This window comes from Pongo abelii, chromosome 18, assembly GCF_028885655.2.
Source record: "Pongo abelii isolate AG06213 chromosome 18, NHGRI_mPonAbe1-v2.0_pri, whole genome shotgun sequence".
In the NCBI taxonomy this organism is placed as follows: Eukaryota; Metazoa; Chordata; class Mammalia; order Primates; family Hominidae; genus Pongo; species Pongo abelii.
In genome coordinates this window covers 6,022,478-6,045,891 of record NC_072003.2, presented here as the reverse complement: position 1 = coordinate 6,045,891, position 23,414 = coordinate 6,022,478, and the positions used below count along the sequence as shown (strand labels likewise).

Here is a 23,414-nt window from a genome sequence, read left to right as displayed (position 1 = left end):
GGGCTCTTAGGACCCCCCTCGCAGGGGGGTGAGGCAGCCCCCGCGAGGCGGGGGCTGAGAGCCAGCCCCTCTTGCCCCCCTGGGCTCTTAGGACCCCCTCGCAGGGGGGTGAGGCAGCCCCCGCGAGGCGGGGGCTGAGAGCCAGCCCCTCTTGCCCCCCTGGGCTCTTAGGACCCCCCTCGCAGGGGGGTGAGGCAGCCCCCGCGAGGCGGGGGCTGAGAGCCAGCCCCTCTTGCCCCCCTGGGCTCTTAGGACCCCCCTCGCAGGGGGGTGAGGCAGCCCCCGCGAGGCGGGGGCTGAGAGCCAGCCCCTCTTGCCCCCCTGGGCTCTTAGGACCCCCCTCGCAGGGGGGTGAGGCAGCCCCCGCGAGGCGGGGGCTGAGAGCCAGCCCCTCTTGCCCCCCTGGGCTCTTAGGACCCCCCTCGCAGGGGGGTGAGGCAGCCCCCGCGAGGCGGGGGCTGAGAGCCAGCCCCTCTTGCCCCCCTGGGCTCTTAGGACCCCCCTCGCAGGGGGGTGAGGCAGCCCCCGCGAGGCGGGGGCTGAGAGCCAGCCCCTCTTGCCCCCCTGGGCTCTTAGGACCCCCCTCGCAGGGGGGTGAGGCAGCCCCCGCGAGGCGGGGGCTGAGAGCCAGCCCCTCTTGCCCCCCTGGGCTCTTAGGACCCCCCTCGCAGGGGGGTGAGGCAGCCCCCGCGAGGCGGGGGCTGAGAGCCAGCCCCTCTTGCCCCCCTGGGCTCTTAGGACCCCCCTCGCAGGGGGGTGAGGCAGCCCCCGCGAGGCGGGGGCTGAGAGCCAGCCCCTCTTGCCCCCCTGGGCTCTTAGGACCCCCCTCGCAGGGGGGTGAGGCAGCCCCCGCGAGGCGGGGGCTGAGAGCCAGCCCCTCTTGCCCCCCTGGGCTCTTAGGACCCCCCTCGCAGGGGGGTGAGGCAGCCCCCGCGAGGCGGGGGCTGAGAGCCAGCCCCTCTTGCCCCCCTGGGCTCTTAGGACCCCCCTCGCAGGGGGGTGAGGCAGCCCCCGCGAGGCGGGGGCTGAGAGCCAGCCCCTCTTGCCCCCCTGGGCTCTTAGGACCCCCCTCGCAGGGGGGTGAGGCAGCCCCCGCGAGGCGGGGGCTGAGAGCCAGCCCCTCTTGCCCCCCTGGGCTCTTAGGACCCCCCTCGCAGGGGGGTGAGGCAGCCCCCGCGAGGCGGGGGCTGAGAGCCAGCCCCTCTTGCCCCCCTGGGCTCTTAGGACCCCCCTCGCAGGGGGGTGAGGCAGCCCCCGCGAGGCGGGGGCTGAGAGCCAGCCCCTCTTGCCCCCCTGGGCTCTTAGGACCCCCCTCGCAGGGGGGTGAGGCAGCCCCCGCGAGGCGGGGGCTGAGAGCCAGCCCCTCTTGCCCCCCTGGGCTCTTAGGACCCCCCTCGCAGGGGGGTGAGGCAGCCCCCGCGAGGCGGGGGCTGAGAGCCAGCCCCTCTTGCCCCCCTGGGCTCTTAGGACCCCCCTCGCAGGGGGGTGAGGCAGCCCCCGCGAGGCGGGGGCTGAGAGCCAGCCCCTCTTGCCCCCCTGGGCTCTTAGGACCCCCCTCGCAGGGGGGTGAGGCAGCCCCCGCGAGGCGGGGGCTGAGAGCCAGCCCCTCTTGCCCCCCTGGGCTCTTAGGACCCCCCTCGCAGGGGGGTGAGGCAGCCCCCGCGAGGCGGGGGCTGAGAGCCAGCCCCTCTTGCCCCCCTGGGCTCTTAGGACCCCCCTCGCAGGGGGGTGAGGCAGCCCCCGCGAGGCGGGGGCTGAGAGCCAGCCCCTCTTGCCCCCCTGGGCTCTTAGGACCCCCCTCGCAGGGGGGTGAGGCAGCCCCCGCGAGGCGGGGGCTGAGAGCCAGCCCCTCTTGCCCCCCTGGGCTCTTAGGACCCCCCTCGCAGGGGGGTGAGGCAGCCCCCGCGAGGCGGGGGCTGAGAGCCAGCCCCTCTTGCCCCCCTGGGCTCTTAGGACCCCCCTCGCAGGGGGGTGAGGCAGCCCCCGCGAGGCGGGGGCTGAGAGCCAGCCCCTCTTGCCCCCCTGGGCTCTTAGGACCCCCCTCGCAGGGGGGTGAGGCAGCCCCCGCGAGGCGGGGGCTGAGAGCCAGCCCCTCTTGCCCCCCTGGGCTCTTAGGACCCCCCTCGCAGGGGGGTGAGGCAGCCCCCGCGAGGCGGGGGCTGAGAGCCAGCCCCTCTTGCCCCCCTGGGCTCTTAGGACCCCCCTCGCAGGGGGGTGAGGCAGCCCCCGCGAGGCGGGGGCTGAGAGCCAGCCCCTCTTGCCCCCCTGGGCTCTTAGGACCCCCCTCGCAGGGGGGTGAGGCAGCCCCCGCGAGGCGGGGGCTGAGAGCCAGCCCCTCTTGCCCCCCTGGGCTCTTAGGACCCCCCTCGCAGGGGGGTGAGGCAGCCCCCGCGAGGCGGGGGCTGAGAGCCAGCCCCTCTTGCCCCCCTGGGCTCTTAGGACCCCCCTCGCAGGGGGGTGAGGCAGCCCCCGCGAGGCGGGGGCTGAGAGCCAGCCCCTCTTGCCCCCCTGGGCTCTTAGGACCCCCCTCGCAGGGGGGTGAGGCAGCCCCCGCGAGGCGGGGGCTGAGAGCCAGCCCCTCTTGCCCCCCTGGGCTCTTAGGACCCCCCTCGCAGGGGGGTGAGGCAGCCCCCGCGAGGCGGGGGCTGAGAGCCAGCCCCTCTTGCCCCCCTGGGCTCTTAGGACCCCCCTCGCAGGGGGGTGAGGCAGCCCCCGCGAGGCGGGGGCTGAGAGCCAGCCCCTCTTGCCCCCCTGGGCTCTTAGGACCCCCCTCGCAGGGGGGTGAGGCAGCCCCCGCGAGGCGGGGGCTGAGAGCCAGCCCCTCTTGCCCCCCTGGGCTCTTAGGACCCCCCTCGCAGGGGGGTGAGGCAGCCCCCGCGAGGCGGGGGCTGAGAGCCAGCCCCTCTTGCCCCCCTGGGCTCTTAGGACCCCCCTCGCAGGGGGGTGAGGCAGCCCCCGCGAGGCGGGGGCTGAGAGCCAGCCCCTCTTGCCCCCCTGGGCTCTTAGGACCCCCCTCGCAGGGGGGTGAGGCAGCCCCCGCGAGGCGGGGGCTGAGAGCCAGCCCCTCTTGCCCCCCTGGGCTCTTAGGACCCCCCTCGCAGGGGGGTGAGGCAGCCCCCGCGAGGCGGGGGCTGAGAGCCAGCCCCTCTTGCCCCCCTGGGCTCTTAGGACCCCCCTCGCAGGGGGGTGAGGCAGCCCCCGCGAGGCGGGGGCTGAGAGCCAGCCCCTCTTGCCCCCCTGGGCTCTTAGGACCCCCCTCGCAGGGGGGTGAGGCAGCCCCCGCGAGGCGGGGGCTGAGAGCCAGCCCCTCTTGCCCCCCTGGGCTCTTAGGACCCCCCTCGCAGGGGGGTGAGGCAGCCCCCGCGAGGCGGGGGCTGAGAGCCAGCCCCTCTTGCCCCCCTGGGCTCTTAGGACCCCCCTCGCAGGGGGGTGAGGCAGCCCCCGCGAGGCGGGGGCTGAGAGCCAGCCCCTCTTGCCCCCCTGGGCTCTTAGGACCCCCCTCGCAGGGGGGTGAGGCAGCCCCCGCGAGGCGGGGGCTGAGAGCCAGCCCCTCTTGCCCCCCTGGGCTCTTAGGACCCCCCTCGCAGGGGGGTGAGGCAGCCCCCGCGAGGCGGGGGCTGAGAGCCAGCCCCTCTTGCCCCCCTGGGCTCTTAGGACCCCCCTCGCAGGGGGGTGAGGCAGCCCCCGCGAGGCGGGGGCTGAGAGCCAGCCCCTCTTGCCCCCCTGGGCTCTTAGGACCCCCCTCGCAGGGGGGTGAGGCAGCCCCCGCGAGGCGGGGGCTGAGAGCCAGCCCCTCTTGCCCCCCTGGGCTCTTAGGACCCCCCTCGCAGGGGGGTGAGGCAGCCCCCGCGAGGCGGGGGCTGAGAGCCAGCCCCTCTTGCCCCCCTGGGCTCTTAGGACCCCCCTCGCAGGGGGGTGAGGCAGCCCCCGCGAGGCGGGGGCTGAGAGCCAGCCCCTCTTGCCCCCCTGGGCTCTTAGGACCCCCCTCGCAGGGGGGTGAGGCAGCCCCCGCGAGGCGGGGGCTGAGAGCCAGCCCCTCTTGCCCCCCTGGGCTCTTAGGACCCCCCTCGCAGGGGGGTGAGGCAGCCCCCGCGAGGCGGGGGCTGAGAGCCAGCCCCTCTTGCCCCCCTGGGCTCTTAGGACCCCCCTCGCAGGGGGGTGAGGCAGCCCCCGCGAGGCGGGGGCTGAGAGCCAGCCCCTCTTGCCCCCCTGGGCTCTTAGGACCCCCCTCGCAGGGGGGTGAGGCAGCCCCCGCGAGGCGGGGGCTGAGAGCCAGCCCCTCTTGCCCCCCTGGGCTCTTAGGACCCCCCTCGCAGGGGGGTGAGGCAGCCCCCGCGAGGCGGGGGCTGAGAGCCAGCCCCTCTTGCCCCCCTGGGCTCTTAGGACCCCCCTCGCAGGGGGTGAGGCAGCCCCCGCGAGGCGGGGGCTGAGAGCCAGCCCCTCTTGCCCCCCTGGGCTCTTAGGACCCCCCTCGCAGGGGGGTGAGGCAGCCCCCGCGAGGCGGGGGCTGAGAGCCAGCCCCTCTTGCCCCCCTGGGCTCTTAGGACCCCCCTCGCAGGGGGGTGAGGCAGCCCCCGCGAGGCGGGGGCTGAGAGCCAGCCCCTCTTGCCCCCCTGGGCTCTTAGGACCCCCCTCGCAGGGGGGTGAGGCAGCCCCCGCGAGGCGGGGGCTGAGAGCCAGCCCCTCTTGCCCCCCTGGGCTCTTAGGACCCCCCTCGCAGGGGGGTGAGGCAGCCCCCGCGAGGCGGGGGCTGAGAGCCAGCCCCTCTTGCCCCCCTGGGCTCTTAGGACCCCCCTCGCAGGGGGGTGAGGCAGCCCCCGCGAGGCGGGGGCTGAGAGCCAGCCCCTCTTGCCCCCCTGGGCTCTTAGGACCCCCCTCGCAGGGGGGTGAGGCAGCCCCCGCGAGGCGGGGGCTGAGAGCCAGCCCCTCTTGCCCCCCTGGGCTCTTAGGACCCCCCTCGCAGGGGGGTGAGGCAGCCCCCGCGAGGCGGGGGCTGAGAGCCAGCCCCTCTTGCCCCCCTGGGCTCTTAGGACCCCCCTCGCAGGGGGGTGAGGCAGCCCCCGCGAGGCGGGGGCTGAGAGCCAGCCCCTCTTGCCCCCCTGGGCTCTTAGGACCCCCCTCGCAGGGGGGTGAGGCAGCCCCCGCGAGGCGGGGGCTGAGAGCCAGCCCCTCTTGCCCCCCTGGGCTCTTAGGACCCCCCTCGCAGGGGGGTGAGGCAGCCCCCGCGAGGCGGGGGCTGAGAGCCAGCCCCTCTTGCCCCCCTGGGCTCTTAGGACCCCCCTCGCAGGGGGGTGAGGCAGCCCCCGCGAGGCGGGGGCTGAGAGCCAGCCCCTCTTGCCCCCCTGGGCTCTTAGGACCCCCCTCGCAGGGGGGTGAGGCAGCCCCCGCGAGGCGGGGGCTGAGAGCCAGCCCCTCTTGCCCCCCTGGGCTCTTAGGACCCCCCTCGCAGGGGGGTGAGGCAGCCCCCGCGAGGCGGGGGCTGAGAGCCAGCCCCTCTTGCCCCCCTGGGCTCTTAGGACCCCCCTCGCAGGGGGGTGAGGCAGCCCCCGCGAGGCGGGGGCTGAGAGCCAGCCCCTCTTGCCCCCCTGGGCTCTTAGGACCCCCCTCGCAGGGGGGTGAGGCAGCCCCCGCGAGGCGGGGGCTGAGAGCCAGCCCCTCTTGCCCCCCTGGGCTCTTAGGACCCCCCTCGCAGGGGGGTGAGGCAGCCCCCGCGAGGCGGGGGCTGAGAGCCAGCCCCTCTTGCCCCCCTGGGCTCTTAGGACCCCCCTCGCAGGGGGGTGAGGCAGCCCCCGCGAGGCGGGGGCTGAGAGCCAGCCCCTCTTGCCCCCCTGGGCTCTTAGGACCCCCCTCGCAGGGGGGTGAGGCAGCCCCCGCGAGGCGGGGGCTGAGAGCCAGCCCCTCTTGCCCCCCTGGGCTCTTAGGACCCCCCTCGCAGGGGGGTGAGGCAGCCCCCGCGAGGCGGGGGCTGAGAGCCAGCCCCTCTTGCCCCCCTGGGCTCTTAGGACCCCCCTCGCAGGGGGGTGAGGCAGCCCCCGCGAGGCGGGGGCTGAGAGCCAGCCCCTCTTGCCCCCCTGGGCTCTTAGGACCCCCCTCGCAGGGGGGTGAGGCAGCCCCCGCGAGGCGGGGGCTGAGAGCCAGCCCCTCTTGCCCCCCTGGGCTCTTAGGACCCCCCTCGCAGGGGGGTGAGGCAGCCCCCGCGAGGCGGGGGCTGAGAGCCAGCCCCTCTTGCCCCCCTGGGCTCTTAGGACCCCCCTCGCAGGGGGGTGAGGCAGCCCCCGCGAGGCGGGGGCTGAGAGCCAGCCCCTCTTGCCCCCCTGGGCTCTTAGGACCCCCCTCGCAGGGGGGTGAGGCAGCCCCCGCGAGGCGGGGGCTGAGAGCCAGCCCCTCTTGCCCCCCTGGGCTCTTAGGACCCCCCTCGCAGGGGGGTGAGGCAGCCCCCGCGAGGCGGGGGCTGAGAGCCAGCCCCTCTTGCCCCCCTGGGCTCTTAGGACCCCCCTCGCAGGGGGGTGAGGCAGCCCCCGCGAGGCGGGGGCTGAGAGCCAGCCCCTCTTGCCCCCCTGGGCTCTTAGGACCCCCCTCGCAGGGGGGTGAGGCAGCCCCCGCGAGGCGGGGGCTGAGAGCCAGCCCCTCTTGCCCCCCTGGGCTCTTAGGACCCCCCTCGCAGGGGGGTGAGGCAGCCCCCGCGAGGCGGGGGCTGAGAGCCAGCCCCTCTTGCCCCCCTGGGCTCTTAGGACCCCCCTCGCAGGGGGGTGAGGCAGCCCCCGCGAGGCGGGGGCTGAGAGCCAGCCCCTCTTGCCCCCCTGGGCTCTTAGGACCCCCCTCGCAGGGGGGTGAGGCAGCCCCCGCGAGGCGGGGGCTGAGAGCCAGCCCCTCTTGCCCCCCTGGGCTCTTAGGACCCCCCTCGCAGGGGGGTGAGGCAGCCCCCGCGAGGCGGGGGCTGAGAGCCAGCCCCTCTTGCCCCCCTGGGCTCTTAGGACCCCCCTCGCAGGGGGGTGAGGCAGCCCCCGCGAGGCGGGGGCTGAGAGCCAGCCCCTCTTGCCCCCCTGGGCTCTTAGGACCCCCCTCGCAGGGGGGTGAGGCAGCCCCCGCGAGGCGGGGGCTGAGAGCCAGCCCCTCTTGCCCCCCTGGGCTCTTAGGACCCCCCTCGCAGGGGGGTGAGGCAGCCCCCGCGAGGCGGGGGCTGAGAGCCAGCCCCTCTTGCCCCCCTGGGCTCTTAGGACCCCCCTCGCAGGGGGGTGAGGCAGCCCCCGCGAGGCGGGGGCTGAGAGCCAGCCCCTCTTGCCCCCCTGGGCTCTTAGGACCCCCCTCGCAGGGGGGTGAGGCAGCCCCCGCGAGGCGGGGGCTGAGAGCCAGCCCCTCTTGCCCCCCTGGGCTCTTAGGACCCCCCTCGCAGGGGGGTGAGGCAGCCCCCGCGAGGCGGGGGCTGAGAGCCAGCCCCTCTTGCCCCCCTGGGCTCTTAGGACCCCCCTCGCAGGGGGGTGAGGCAGCCCCCGCGAGGCGGGGGCTGAGAGCCAGCCCCTCTTGCCCCCCTGGGCTCTTAGGACCCCCCTCGCAGGGGGGTGAGGCAGCCCCCGCGAGGCGGGGGCTGAGAGCCAGCCCCTCTTGCCCCCCTGGGCTCTTAGGACCCCCCTCGCAGGGGGGTGAGGCAGCCCCCGCGAGGCGGGGGCTGAGAGCCAGCCCCTCTTGCCCCCCTGGGCTCTTAGGACCCCCCTCGCAGGGGGGTGAGGCAGCCCCCGCGAGGCGGGGGCTGAGAGCCAGCCCCTCTTGCCCCCCTGGGCTCTTAGGACCCCCCTCGCAGGGGGGTGAGGCAGCCCCCGCGAGGCGGGGGCTGAGAGCCAGCCCCTCTTGCCCCCCTGGGCTCTTAGGACCCCCCTCGCAGGGGGGTGAGGCAGCCCCCGCGAGGCGGGGGCTGAGAGCCAGCCCCTCTTGCCCCCCTGGGCTCTTAGGACCCCCCTCGCAGGGGGGTGAGGCAGCCCCCGCGAGGCGGGGGCTGAGAGCCAGCCCCTCTTGCCCCCCTGGGCTCTTAGGACCCCCCTCGCAGGGGGGTGAGGCAGCCCCCGCGAGGCGGGGGCTGAGAGCCAGCCCCTCTTGCCCCCCTGGGCTCTTAGGACCCCCCTCGCAGGGGGGTGAGGCAGCCCCCGCGAGGCGGGGGCTGAGAGCCAGCCCCTCTTGCCCCCCTGGGCTCTTAGGACCCCCCTCGCAGGGGGGTGAGGCAGCCCCCGCGAGGCGGGGGCTGAGAGCCAGCCCCTCTTGCCCCCCTGGGCTCTTAGGACCCCCCTCGCAGGGGGGTGAGGCAGCCCCCGCGAGGCGGGGGCTGAGAGCCAGCCCCTCTTGCCCCCCTGGGCTCTTAGGACCCCCCTCGCAGGGGGGTGAGGCAGCCCCCGCGAGGCGGGGGCTGAGAGCCAGCCCCTCTTGCCCCCCTGGGCTCTTAGGACCCCCCTCGCAGGGGGGTGAGGCAGCCCCCGCGAGGCGGGGGCTGAGAGCCAGCCCCTCTTGCCCCCCTGGGCTCTTAGGACCCCCCTCGCAGGGGGGTGAGGCAGCCCCCGCGAGGCGGGGGCTGAGAGCCAGCCCCTCTTGCCCCCCTGGGCTCTTAGGACCCCCCTCGCAGGGGGGTGAGGCAGCCCCCGCGAGGCGGGGGCTGAGAGCCAGCCCCTCTTGCCCCCCTGGGCTCTTAGGACCCCCCTCGCAGGGGGGTGAGGCAGCCCCCGCGAGGCGGGGGCTGAGAGCCAGCCCCTCTTGCCCCCCTGGGCTCTTAGGACCCCCCTCGCAGGGGGGTGAGGCAGCCCCCGCGAGGCGGGGGCTGAGAGCCAGCCCCTCTTGCCCCCCTGGGCTCTTAGGACCCCCCTCGCAGGGGGGTGAGGCAGCCCCCGCGAGGCGGGGGCTGAGAGCCAGCCCCTCTTGCCCCCCTGGGCTCTTAGGACCCCCCTCGCAGGGGGGTGAGGCAGCCCCCGCGAGGCGGGGGCTGAGAGCCAGCCCCTCTTGCCCCCCTGGGCTCTTAGGACCCCCCTCGCAGGGGGGTGAGGCAGCCCCCGCGAGGCGGGGGCTGAGAGCCAGCCCCTCTTGCCCCCCTGGGCTCTTAGGACCCCCCTCGCAGGGGGGTGAGGCAGCCCCCGCGAGGCGGGGGCTGAGAGCCAGCCCCTCTTGCCCCCCTGGGCTCTTAGGACCCCCCTCGCAGGGGGGTGAGGCAGCCCCCGCGAGGCGGGGGCTGAGAGCCAGCCCCTCTTGCCCCCCTGGGCTCTTAGGACCCCCCTCGCAGGGGGGTGAGGCAGCCCCCGCGAGGCGGGGGCTGAGAGCCAGCCCCTCTTGCCCCCCTGGGCTCTTAGGACCCCCCTCGCAGGGGGGTGAGGCAGCCCCCGCGAGGCGGGGGCTGAGAGCCAGCCCCTCTTGCCCCCCTGGGCTCTTAGGACCCCCCTCGCAGGGGGGTGAGGCAGCCCCCGCGAGGCGGGGGCTGAGAGCCAGCCCCTCTTGCCCCCCTGGGCTCTTAGGACCCCCCTCGCAGGGGGGTGAGGCAGCCCCCGCGAGGCGGGGGCTGAGAGCCAGCCCCTCTTGCCCCCCTGGGCTCTTAGGACCCCCCTCGCAGGGGGGTGAGGCAGCCCCCGCGAGGCGGGGGCTGAGAGCCAGCCCCTCTTGCCCCCCTGGGCTCTTAGGACCCCCCTCGCAGGGGGGTGAGGCAGCCCCCGCGAGGCGGGGGCTGAGAGCCAGCCCCTCTTGCCCCCCTGGGCTCTTAGGACCCCCCTCGCAGGGGGGTGAGGCAGCCCCCGCGAGGCGGGGGCTGAGAGCCAGCCCCTCTTGCCCCCCTGGGCTCTTAGGACCCCCCTCGCAGGGGGGTGAGGCAGCCCCCGCGAGGCGGGGGCTGAGAGCCAGCCCCTCTTGCCCCCCTGGGCTCTTAGGACCCCCCTCGCAGGGGGGTGAGGCAGCCCCCGCGAGGCGGGGGCTGAGAGCCAGCCCCTCTTGCCCCCCTGGGCTCTTAGGACCCCCCTCGCAGGGGGGTGAGGCAGCCCCCGCGAGGCGGGGGCTGAGAGCCAGCCCCTCTTGCCCCCCTGGGCTCTTAGGACCCCCCTCGCAGGGGGGTGAGGCAGCCCCCGCGAGGCGGGGGCTGAGAGCCAGCCCCTCTTGCCCCCCTGGGCTCTTAGGACCCCCCTCGCAGGGGGGTGAGGCAGCCCCCGCGAGGCGGGGGCTGAGAGCCAGCCCCTCTTGCCCCCCTGGGCTCTTAGGACCCCCCTCGCAGGGGGGTGAGGCAGCCCCCGCGAGGCGGGGGCTGAGAGCCAGCCCCTCTTGCCCCCCTGGGCTCTTAGGACCCCCCTCGCAGGGGGGTGAGGCAGCCCCCGCGAGGCGGGGGCTGAGAGCCAGCCCCTCTTGCCCCCCTGGGCTCTTAGGACCCCCCTCGCAGGGGGGTGAGGCAGCCCCCGCGAGGCGGGGGCTGAGAGCCAGCCCCTCTTGCCCCCCTGGGCTCTTAGGACCCCCCTCGCAGGGGGGTGAGGCAGCCCCCGCGAGGCGGGGGCTGAGAGCCAGCCCCTCTTGCCCCCCTGGGCTCTTAGGACCCCCCTCGCAGGGGGGTGAGGCAGCCCCCGCGAGGCGGGGGCTGAGAGCCAGCCCCTCTTGCCCCCCTGGGCTCTTAGGACCCCCCTCGCAGGGGGGTGAGGCAGCCCCCGCGAGGCGGGGGCTGAGAGCCAGCCCCTCTTGCCCCCCTGGGCTCTTAGGACCCCCCTCGCAGGGGGGTGAGGCAGCCCCCGCGAGGCGGGGGCTGAGAGCCAGCCCCTCTTGCCCCCCTGGGCTCTTAGGACCCCCCTCGCAGGGGGGTGAGGCAGCCCCCGCGAGGCGGGGGCTGAGAGCCAGCCCCTCTTGCCCCCCTGGGCTCTTAGGACCCCCCTCGCAGGGGGGTGAGGCAGCCCCCGCGAGGCGGGGGCTGAGAGCCAGCCCCTCTTGCCCCCCTGGGCTCTTAGGACCCCCCTCGCAGGGGGGTGAGGCAGCCCCCGCGAGGCGGGGGCTGAGAGCCAGCCCCTCTTGCCCCCCTGGGCTCTTAGGACCCCCCTCGCAGGGGGGTGAGGCAGCCCCCGCGAGGCGGGGGCTGAGAGCCAGCCCCTCTTGCCCCCCTGGGCTCTTAGGACCCCCCTCGCAGGGGGGTGAGGCAGCCCCCGCGAGGCGGGGGCTGAGAGCCAGCCCCTCTTGCCCCCCTGGGCTCTTAGGACCCCCCTCGCAGGGGGGTGAGGCAGCCCCCGCGAGGCGGGGGCTGAGAGCCAGCCCCTCTTGCCCCCCTGGGCTCTTAGGACCCCCCTCGCAGGGGGGTGAGGCAGCCCCCGCGAGGCGGGGGCTGAGAGCCAGCCCCTCTTGCCCCCCTGGGCTCTTAGGACCCCCCTCGCAGGGGGGTGAGGCAGCCCCCGCGAGGCGGGGGCTGAGAGCCAGCCCCTCTTGCCCCCCTGGGCTCTTAGGACCCCCCTCGCAGGGGGGTGAGGCAGCCCCCGCGAGGCGGGGGCTGAGAGCCAGCCCCTCTTGCCCCCCTGGGCTCTTAGGACCCCCCTCGCAGGGGGGTGAGGCAGCCCCCGCGAGGCGGGGGCTGAGAGCCAGCCCCTCTTGCCCCCCTGGGCTCTTAGGACCCCCCTCGCAGGGGGGTGAGGCAGCCCCCGCGAGGCGGGGGCTGAGAGCCAGCCCCTCTTGCCCCCCTGGGCTCTTAGGACCCCCCTCGCAGGGGGGTGAGGCACCCCCCGCGAGGCGGGGGCTGAGAGCCAGCCCCTCTTGCCCCCCTGGGCTCTTAGGATCCGCGGTGGCCTCACAGCCTGTTTACCATATTGTCAGTAATATCATCTCCCCCTCGAGAGATTATGAGCTGTTTCACAGACGTGTGCACTCCCACGATGTACAGAGGGTGTGCATCCGTCTCTATTGGGAGTAATATCATCCTCTTCCTCCTTGAATGTTAAGAACGGTATCACACGGGTGTTTCTACTCCCTGAGATATCGCGTGTCATATCCTCCTCCCCCACGTTGCCTTTGGAAACAATATCAGTGGGGGCGTGTCCACCTTCTGTGACATTTAAAGTAATATCATCCTCTTCCCTCCAGGATCATGGGAACAATGTCCCTGCGGGTTGTCCACTTTCTGCCATATGTGTAGTCATATCACCTCCTCCGCCTTGGAGTATTGTTACGGACCATCTCACACGGGCGTGTACACTTCCTGCGATTCTGGGAGTAATGGCATTCCCTTCTTCCGTGAATATTAGGAGCAAAATCACCAGGTGGATGCACAGCCAGTGCTATATTGGGAGTAACGTCATACTCCACCCCCTGGAGATTATATTCGGGTCAATATCACCGTCTGGGTGTACACCTAGTGCGATATTGAACGTAACATCATGCTTTCTCCCTCCCTGGACATTAGGAGCAATATCAGCGGTGGGTGTACACCCACTGAGGTATTAGGCTTAATAGTAGTAGGAATTATTCCTCATTGATTCTTAACATAAATATGAATAACCGATATTGATATTAATATTAAAAAATAATGGCTAATAATTTTCAGATTATTAATATTAATATTAATTATTAGGAGCTAGTATTACTGTTTTCTAACGAATAAGATCAATATCAGCTATTAATATCAGGCGTCATTAATCATTAATATTAATCATTTATTGTTATCGTTAGTATAACTATTGAATATTCATTATCCTTGTTATCGGTATTGATTTAAAAATTATATTATCAATCATTAATATTGATAATTATTAGTGTCAATTAATAATTGAGATGATTAATTGCGGTAAGTCACATTGCGCCCTTCCACCCCTTCCTCGGCAGCTCGTGTACGACCCAAAACGGGGGTACAAATGCCCCTGAGAGAGCAGCGGTATACTGGGATAGATGAGGATGGTCACGTGGCGGGGAGGCGTGTTTTTGGATACCAGCCCTTCACCTCCGTCGACCTTCTCAACTGGAAAAACAATACACCGCCCTATAGCGAAAAGCCGCCAGCCCTAATTGATTTGCTCCAAACTGTTATCCAGACCCACAACCACACCTGGGCTGATTGGCACCAGTTGCTCATGTTCCTCTTTAACAGCGAAGAAAGGCGGAGAGTCCTCCAAGCAGCAACTAAGTGGCTAGAGGAGCATGCACCTGCTGATTATCAAAACCCCAAAGAGTATGGAAGGACCCAGTTGCCAGGAACCGACCCCCAGTTGGACCCACATGAAAGAGAGAATATGCAAAGGCTAAACCGAGACGGGGAAGCTCTCTTGGAAGGATTAATGAGGGGAGCTCAGAAGGCCACAAACGTTAACAAGGTCTCTGAGGTCATTCAGGGAAAAGAAGAAAGTCCGGCACAATTCTACCAGAGACTGTGTGAGGCCTATGCTATGTATACTCCCTTTCATCCCGATAGCCCTGAAAATCAGCGCATGATTCACATGGCTTTAGTCCGTCAAAGCGCAGAAGACATGAGAAGAAAACTGCAGAAACACGCTGGACTTGCAGGGATGAACACATCACAATTACTAGAAATAGCTAGCCAGGTGTTTGTAATCAGGGATGCAGTAAGCCGTCAGGAAAACGGCGAAGACAATGGAGGTCAGGCCCGGCGAAACACCGACCTGTTTGCTAGCTGCAGCAATCACAGGGGCCCCCACAAAGAGGCAAGGGAAGGGGGGCCCTGGGAAAGGAACTCAGCTTGGCTGTCAGAGTTTGCAGCGTAACCAGTGTGCTGATGGTAAAGAAATAGGACGGTGGAAGAACAAATGCCCTCAACTCAAAAGAAAACAAGATGACTCAGAGCAGGAGGCCCCGGACAAGGAGGAAGGGGCCCTGCTCAACCCGGCAGGAGGGTTCTTGGACTGAGGGAGACCGGGCTCAAGTGTCCCCAAAGAGCCACTGGTCAGAATGACAGTCGGGGGTGGAGACATTGACTTTCTTGGAGATAGCGGTGCTGAACATTCGCTAGTAACCGCCCCGGTCGCCCCCTTATCCAAAAAGACTATTGACGTCATCGGAGCCACGGGGGTTTCAGCAAAGCAAGCTGTAGGCTTGCCTCGGACTTGTACTGTAGGAGGACATAAAGTCATTCATCAGTTATGGTACATGCCTGACTGTCCCTTGACCTTTTGGGGAAGGGACTTGCTCAGCAAGCTGAGAGCCACGATCTCTCTGACAGAGCACGGCTCTTTGCTGCTAAAGTTACCCGGAACGGGAGTCATTGTGACCCTTATGGTCCCCCGAGAGGAGGAATGGAGACTTTTCTGAACTGAGCCGGGCCAAGAGAGAAGGCCAGCTCTGGCTAAGCGGTGGCCAAGAGTACGGGCAGAAGACAACCCTCCGGGATTGGCCAGTTAAGACTGGGGCCCAGCGGGTTAGGCAAAAACAGGACCCGGTCTCCAGAGAAGCTCTTCAAGGTATCCAGGTCCGTCTCAAGCACCTAAGAACTGTTGCAATTCTTGTTCCTTGTCAGTCTCCATGGAACACTCCCCTCCTGCCTGTTCCCAAGCCACGGACCAAGGACTACCGGCCGGTACAGGATTTGCGCTTGCTTCATCAAGCTACACTGACTTGACATCCAACAGTACCTAACCCGTCCACATTGTTGGCGTTGCTGCCAGCTGAGGACAGCTGCTTCACCTGCTTGGACCTGAAAGATGCTTTCTTTCCTATCAGATTAGCCCCTGAGAGGCAGAGGCTGTTTGCCTTTCAGTGGGAAGATCCGGAGTCAGGTGTCACTACTCAGTACACTTGGACCGGGCTTCCCCAAGGGTTCAAGAACTCCCCCACCACCTTCGGGGAGGCGTTGGCTCGAGACCTCCAGAAGTTTCCCACCAGAGACCTAGGCTGTGTGTTGCTCCAGTAGGTTGATGACCTTCTGCTGGGACACCCCACGGCAGTCGGGTGTGCCAAGGGAACAGATGCCCTACACCGGCACCTGGAGGACTGTGGGTATAAGATGTCCAAGAAGAAAGCTCAGATCTGCCGACAGCAGGTACGTGACTTGGGATTTACTATCTGACAGGGCTCGGAACGCAGCCCGGGATCAGAAAGAAAGCAGGTCATTTGCAATCTAGTGGAGCCCAAGAGCAGAAAGCAGGTGAGACAATTCTTAGGAGCTGTGGGGTTTTGTAGACTGTGGATCCCAAACTTTGCAGTATTAGCCAAGCCTTTGTATGAGGTCCCAAAGGGGGCGGGGACCGGGAACCTTTGGAATGCAGATCCCAACAACAGCAAGTCTTTCATGAGTTAAAGGAAAAACTTCTGGCAGCCCTAGCCCTGGGGCTACTCGATCTGACAAAGCCTTTTCCATTCTATGCATCAGAGAGAGAAAAGATGGCAGCTGGACTTTGAACCCAAACGGTTGGGCTCCGGCCAAGGCCGGCGGCCTACCTCTCTAAACAACTAGACGGGTCTACTAAAGGATGGCCCCCTGTTTGAGGGCCTTGGCAGCAACTGCCCTGCTAGAACAAGAAGCAAATAAGCTGACTCTTGGGCAAAACCTGAACATAAAGGGCCCCCATGCTGTGGTGACTTTCATGAACGCTAAAGGACATCGTCGGCTACCGAATGCCAGACTCACCAAGTACCAAACTTGGCTCTGTGAAAATCCTCGTATAACCATTGAAGTTTGTAACACCCTACACCCGCCACCTTGCTCCCGGTATCAGAGAGCCCTGTCGAGCCTGATTGTGTGGAAGTCTTGGACTCAGTCGACTCTGGCAGACCTGACCTCCGGGACCGGACTTGGGCATCAGTAGACTGGGAACTATACGTGGATGGGAGCAGCTTCTTCAACCCCCAAGGAGAGAGAGGTGCAGGGTATGCAGTGGTAACCCTGGACACTCTTGTTGAAGCCAGATCGTTGCCCCAGGCCACTTCAGCCCAGAAAGCTGAACTCATTGCTTTAATTCGGGCCTTAGGACTCAGTGAGGGTGAGACTGTAAACATTTACACTGATTCTCGGTGTCTTTTTAACCCTTCGAGTGCATGGAGCGTGATAGAAAGAAAAGGGCCTATTGAACTCTGAGGGAAAAGACAGAAAATATCAACAAGAAACCTTGCAATGATTAGAAGCAGTATGGAAACCCCACAAGGTGGCAGTTAGGCATTGCAGAGGACACCAGCGAGCTTCCACCTCGGTGGGTTTGGGGAATTCCCGCGCTGACTCAGAGGCTCGAAAAGCAGCATCTGCCCCCTTCTGGGCATCAGTGCTCCCTCAAGTACCTGATCTTGGACCTACTTCTTCTAAAAAAGAAAAGGACATTCTCCAGGTAGAGGGAAGGACAAGTGATGGAGGAAGGATGGATTCGGTTACCAGATGGGAGCGTAGCTGTGCCACAGCTGCTAGGAGTTGCAGTTGTACTGGCTGTGCAAGAAACCACCCATCGAGGTCAGGAGTCACTGGAAGAGTTGTTAGGCCGGTATTTCTACATCTCGCCTTTGGCAGCCCTTGCCAAAACGGTGAGGCAGCGGTGTGTTACCTGCCGACAGCATGATGCGAGGCAAGGTCCAGCCGTTCCGCCCGGCATACGAGCTTATGGAGCAGCCCCCTTTGAAGATCTCCAGGTAGACTTCACAGAGATGCCAAAGTGTGGAGGTAACAAGTATTTACTAGTTCTTGGGCGTGCGTACCTACTCTGGGTGGGTGGCGGCCTATCCAACACCAACTGAGAAAGCTCGTGAAGTAACCCGTGTGCTTCTTCGAGATCTGATACCTAGATTTCGACTGCCCTTACGGATCGGCTCAGATAAACGGGCCTGCGTTTTAGGCTCCCTTGGTACAGAAGACGGCAAAGGTATTGGGGATCCCACGGAAACTGCATGGCGCCTCCCGGCCTCAGAGCCCCAGAAAGGTGGAGCAGATGAATCGGACTATCAAAAATAATACTATTGTCTTCCCCGCGAGATATTTAAAACAACACCACAAGGGGCGTCAAACCACCTGCTAAATTTGAGGGAATATTATCCTCTCCCCCACTCCCGCGGCCCCGGATATTAGAGACAATAACACAGGCGTAACGTACACCCACTACTTGATTGGGAATAATATCATCCTCTCCCTTCTCGGATATTAGGAACAATATCACACTGTGCGTGTAGTACTGTCGTGAAATTCAATGGAATGTCATCCTTCGCCTCCCTGGATATGATGAACAATATCACAGGGGATGTACAGCTTCTGAGATATTGGGAGTGATATCATCCTCTCCCCTCTGGAAGTTAGGGACAATATCACAGGGGTAGTGTACACCCTCTGGCATGTTGGCACTAATATCATCCTCCCGCCCACTGGATATTAAAAACCATATCACAAGGGGCGTGTACAGACACTTCGATATTGGTATTAATACCATCCTCTCCCTCTTTGGATATTCGGTGCCGTATTTCAGGTGGGGTATACGCCACCTGCAATATTGGAAGTAATATGATTTTCTCCCCCCGTGGATATCAGAAAGGATATCACAGGGGGTGGCGAACAACCCCTGCGATACTTGGAGTGATATCATCGTCTCCCCTCACGATGATTAAGAACAATATCGTAGGGGTGGGGGGTGTACACCCCCTTTCATATTTCATACCATCCTCTTCCCCCCTGGATATTAGGAACAATATCAGGAAGGGACGTAGAGACCCTGCGACCTTTGCTGTCATACAATTGTCTCTCCCCTAGATATTAGGAAAAATGTCACTGGGGATGTGAACAGCCCTGCGATATTGAGAATAGTATCATCCTCTCCCCCCTTGCATATTGGGAACAACATCACAGGTGGGGTGTACTGCCTCTGCGATATTGGGGGTAAAATTTTCCTCTCTTCCCCTGGACATCAGGAAGGGTATCAGAGGGGGAGGGTGTGCATTCCCTGCCATATTCAACGTAACTTCATCCTCTCCCTCCCAGGGTATTCAGAACAATAGGACAGGAGGGGTGTACGCCAACTGCGATATTGAGAGTCGTATCATCCTCTTTCGCTCTGGATCTTAGGAACAATATCACAGGGTTGTGTACACCCCCTGCGATATTGGGAGTACTATCATCCTCTCTCCCTGTGGATATTAGGAAGAGTATCACAGGGCTGTGTAAACCCCCTGCGGTACTGGGAGTAATATCATCCTCTCTCCCTCTGAATAGAGGAAGATTTTCACAGGGGTGTGTACACCCCCTGCGATATTGGGAGTAATGTCATCCTCCCCAAACCTGGATGTTAGCAACGAGATCACAGAGGGGGTGTACACACCCTGCGACATTGGAAGGAATATGATCGTCTCCCCACCTGGATACTGGGAAAGAAAGATATCACAGCGCGGGTATACGTTCCCTACGCTGTTGGCAGTAATCTCATTCTTTTCCTGTCTGGATATGAGGAAGCATATCACAGGGGAGCTGTACAATTACTTCGATATTGGGAGTAATATCATCCTCTATTTTCCTGGATATTGGGCACAAAAACACAAAAGGGTGTACAACCCCTGCGATCTTGGGAGTAATAGCATACTCTCCTTCCCTGGATGTTAGAAAACAGTATCATCAGGGCTCAACACCCCCCGCGATAATGGGAGTCATATTTACTCTTTCACAGGCCATTTGGAACAATACAACAGGGGGTGTTTACAAACAGGGGTGGTGTACACCCCTGTGATATTGGGAGTAACATCATTCTCCCCACCTCCGGATATTAAGAACAATATCCCGGCGGGAGGTGGTACACCCCCAGTGATATTGCGAATAATGTCATCCTCTCCTTCCCTGGATATTAGGAACAATATCACAGGGGGGTGTACACCTTCTGTGATACTGGAAGCAATATCATCCTCTCCCCCGCTGGATATTAGAAAAAAATATCACTCACGGTGTACACCCGCTGTGATATTAGGAAGAATATTACAGGGTGTACACCCACTCTGACTTTAAGAGAAATAGCTCCCTCAAATGTCCCAAACAATATCACAGGGTATACAATGATATTTCCCTAGGATATTACAAATACTATCACAGGGTGTACACCCACTGTGATAACACGAGTAATAATACATCCCAAGGATACTACCAAGAATATCACAAGGCTGTACACCCACTATGACATCGGGAGTGATATCTCCCTAGGATACTACGAACACCATCAGAGAATGTACACACATGGTGCGCACGCACGGTGATATTAGGAGTACTATCAACGCAGGACATAGTCAATAAGACCACAGGGAGTACATACCTGATGTACACCCACGGCGATGTTATGAGAACTACCTCCCTAGGATAATACGAATAACATCACAGAGTGGACACACATGGTATACACCCACCGTGGCACTAGGACTAATAACTTTCTGAGATATTACCAGTAGCATCACACAACAGAAACACATGGTGTACACCCACTGTAACCTTAGGTGTAATTTCTCCCTACGATATTACGAGTAACATCTCAGTGCATACACACATGGTGAACACCCACTGTGACATTAAGGGTAATATCCCCCTAGGATATTACCAATAACATCACCGGGTGTCCACCCATGGTGTACATGCTCTGTGATGTTAGGGATAATAACTCCCTAGGATATTATGAATAATACCGCAGGGTGTACAGAAACTCTGATATTAGAGGTAATATCTCTCTAGGATATTATGAATAATATCACAGGGTGTACACCCACTGTGATACTGGGAGCAATATCTCTCTAGGATACTACGAATCATATCAGAATGTACACCCACTGTGATCATAGGAGAAATATCTCTCTGTGATATTACGAATTAGATCACAGAGTGTACACACATGGTGTACATCCACTTTGATATTAGGAGTAATCTCTTCCTAGGACATTACAAATAACATCGCAGAGTGTACACCCACTGTAATATTAGGAATCGTATCTCCCTAGGTGATTACAAGTAATATCACAGGGTGTACACCCACTGTGATATTAGGAGTAATATCTTCCTAGGGTATTATGAATAATTTCACAGTCTCTCCACACATAATGTACACTCACTGTGATATTAGGAGTAACATCTACCTAGTAGATAACAAATAACATCGCAGGGTGTACCCCCACTTTGATATTAGCTGTAATATTCCTCTAAGTTGTTACAAATAAGATCACAGGGTGTAGAAACATGGTGTACACTCACTGTGATACCAGGAGTCGTATCTCTGTAATATATTATGAATAATATCACAGGTTGTACACCCACTGTATTCTTAGGAGTCATATCTCTGTAGGACATTACAATTAATATCACACGGTGTACAGCCACCCTGATGTTAGGAGCAATATCTTTCTAGGATATTACAGATAATATCACAGGGTGTACGCCCACTCTGCTGTCAGGAGCAATATCTCCCTAGGATATCAAAAATCCTATCACGGGGTGTCCAATCTCTGCCTTCCAGGTTCGAAGGGATTCTCCTGCTTCAGCCTCCCGAGTAGCTAGGTTTACGCGCCACCACACCCGGCTAATTTTTTTTTATTTTCACTGGAGACGGGGTTTCACCACGTGGGCCAGGCTGTTCTGGAAGTCCTGACCTCAGGTGATCCATCAGCCTCGGCCGCCCAAAGTGCTGGGATTACAGGTGTGAGGCATGGTGCTGAGCCAAGAGTTATATATTCAATTCATTTGGAAACACAGCTCCCATATTTGAGTGTGCGTGTACTTTTATGAAGAAATGATGTCAGAAAACCTAAGGATGATAATAACTATGAAAAGTAACAGGCACGTGAAAAGGTCCTCCGATTGAGAACTATAAGCTTCGATTTCGGTTTTAGATAATGGGGTCCTAGCTCTTGTGTCGTCCTTTTACATATTCTACATCACAGGAACTTGCAGCACGGTGTCAGAATAAAATAGAGTGTATTTCACGGCTTCTTAATTTCTTTCAATTAGATGAGATCTTTTTCTTAAAGAGAGAAGGACATTTTCATTGCATTGTATTTTTTCTGAAAAGAGTAGGCCGTATTTTACTGAGATCACGGATTTGTTATATATGACGTTTTGGTCTTCTAATATTCTTCAGTGGATTTTCTCTAAAGTGGTATGTACAGAAAGACTTGTATAGCAAAAAAGTAAACCACGTAATAATTCTGAGATTTTTGGAATTGTCACAGCTGAGAAACATTGCTGGCGGTGTATGGTCCCCAAGTGTGAAAGTGTTCCTTGTGAATTGCTTGCATCCAGCATTAAGGGCTGGTTTTTCTCTTTTATTTTTCCAATCCTCTTTCCTTCTCAAGGTGTCCAAGACACACAGAGCCACGGAATCTCACAGGTGTCTGAGAATTCCTCCTCCTGGGACTCTCAGAGGATCCAGAACTGCAGCCCGTCCTCGCTTTGCTCTCCCTGTCCCTGTCCACGTATCTGGTCACGGTGCTGAGGAACCTGCTCAGCATCCTGGCTGTCAGCTCTGACTCCCCCCTCCACACCCCCATGTACTTCTTCCTCTCCAACCTGTGCTGGGCTGACATGGGTTTCACCTCGGCCACGGTTCCCAAGATGATTGTGGACATGCAGTCACATAGCAGAGTCATCTCTCATGCGGGCTGCCTGACACAGATGTCTTTCTTGGTCCTTTTTGCATGTATAGAAGACATGCTTCTGCCTGTGATGGCCTATGACTGCTTTGTAGCCATCTGTCGCCCTCTGCACTACCCAGTCATCGTGAATCCTCACCTCTGTGTCTTCTTCGTTTTGGTGTCCTTTTTCCTTAGCCTGTTGGATTGCCAGCTGCCCAGTTGGATTGTGTTACAATTCACCATCATCAAGAATGTGGAAATCTCTCATTTTGTCTGTGACCCCTCTCAACTTCTCAAACTTGCCTGTTCTGACAGCGTCATCGATAGCATATTCATAGATTTCGGTAGTACTATGTTGGGTTTTCTTGTCGTTTCAGGGATCCTTTTGTCTTACTATAAAATTGTCCCCTCCATTCTAAGGATTTCATCGTCAGATGGGAAGTAGGAAGCCTTCTCCACCTGCGGCTCTCACCTAGCAGTTGTTTGCTGGTTTGACGGAACAGGCATTGGCATGTACCTGACTTCAGCTGTGTCACCACCCCCCAGGAATGGTGTGGTGGCATCAGTGATGTACGCTGTGCTCACCCCCATGCTGAACCTTTTCATCTACAGCCTGAGAAACAGGGACATACAAAGTGCCCTGCGGAGGCTGCGCAGCAGAACAGTCGAATCTCATGATCTGTTCCATCCTTTTTCTTGTGTGGGTGAGAAAGGGCAACCACATTCAATCTCTACATCTGCAAATCCTGCCCCTTAGTCACATTATTTTTGTGGCTTGATGGCTTTTATTCCTTTCCGCATTTCCTTTGTGAATATTGCTTTCTTCGTTATGCCTTTAACTGGAATGGGTGAGTATTCTGGGATCCTTTGTTTAGCAGAAACCTCATGACAGAATCCTCTATACCTAGGCGGCCCCTTTTAGTTTCTGAGCAATAACCCGGTCATCCAGGTGGAATCACCACCATCTTTTTATATACACGAAGTCCTCACTTCATTTTGGAATTCCCTGAAAACTGACTTTATGGAAACCATGTACAGGAGGTCCTCCAACACCACTGGTTATTCAAAGTTGTGTAGTTATACTGTTGATGAAAAATAAGTGGTTTCACTATACATAATTTTGCTTCGAGGTGAAGTTTCCAAGAGACTTTCAAAGATGTTAAGTGAGGACATACTGTACATCAAATTCATATCCTCTTCCACAGTTTATGTGGAATTTCTTCATAAACTGCTTCTAGAGAATCTATTTAGGCAGGTTATGTGTAGAGATAAATGTCGCCGTTCCTCAATCTTGGCTTTGAGTCAAATCACCTGGGGAGCTAACACATGATGAGGCCTGGGTCTCAACACCTAAGATTCGGATTTCCTTGCACCTGTGTGAGTACGCGGATTTTTGTTTTTTTTTTTCTTTTAAAGCACCAGAGGTGGTTCCAATGACGAAGTTTTTAGAGGCATCAAGCTCCAATGAGTAAGAACAGAAATTAATTATAATTTCTTCAAATATTATCTTCAAATGCATTGTCCATCAACACCACACAAATGTTTATTATGCTGTTTTTTCTTACCATTTCGCATTTTCGCATTTTCTATTTCTTTCTTTTCGTTTTTTTTTTTTTTTTTTTTTTTTTTGAGTCAGAGTTTCACCCTTGTTGCCCAGGCTGGAGTTCAATGGCACGGTCTGGCTCACTGCAACCTCTGCCTCCCGTATTCAAGCAATTCTCCTGCCTCAGCCTTCCAAGTAGCTGGGATTACAGGCATGCGCTACCATGCCTGGCTAATTTTTTTTTTTTTTTTTGTATTGTTAGTAGAGACAGTGTTTCTCCATTTTGGTCAGGCTGGTCTTGAACTCCCCACCACAGGTGATCCACCCGCTTCCGCCTCCCAAAGTGCTGGGATTACAGGCATGAGCGACTGCGCCCAGCCACCGCTTAGCA

General features: G+C 61.7%; 1 pseudogene; it reads left to right on the top strand.

Moving 5' to 3' along the window:
* The first annotated feature begins 12,713 nt into the window (after positions 1–12,713).
* LOC129053936 (olfactory receptor 7E24-like) lies at positions 12,714–22,544 on the top strand (annotated as a pseudogene).
* Positions 22,545–23,414: the final 870 nt, after the last annotated feature.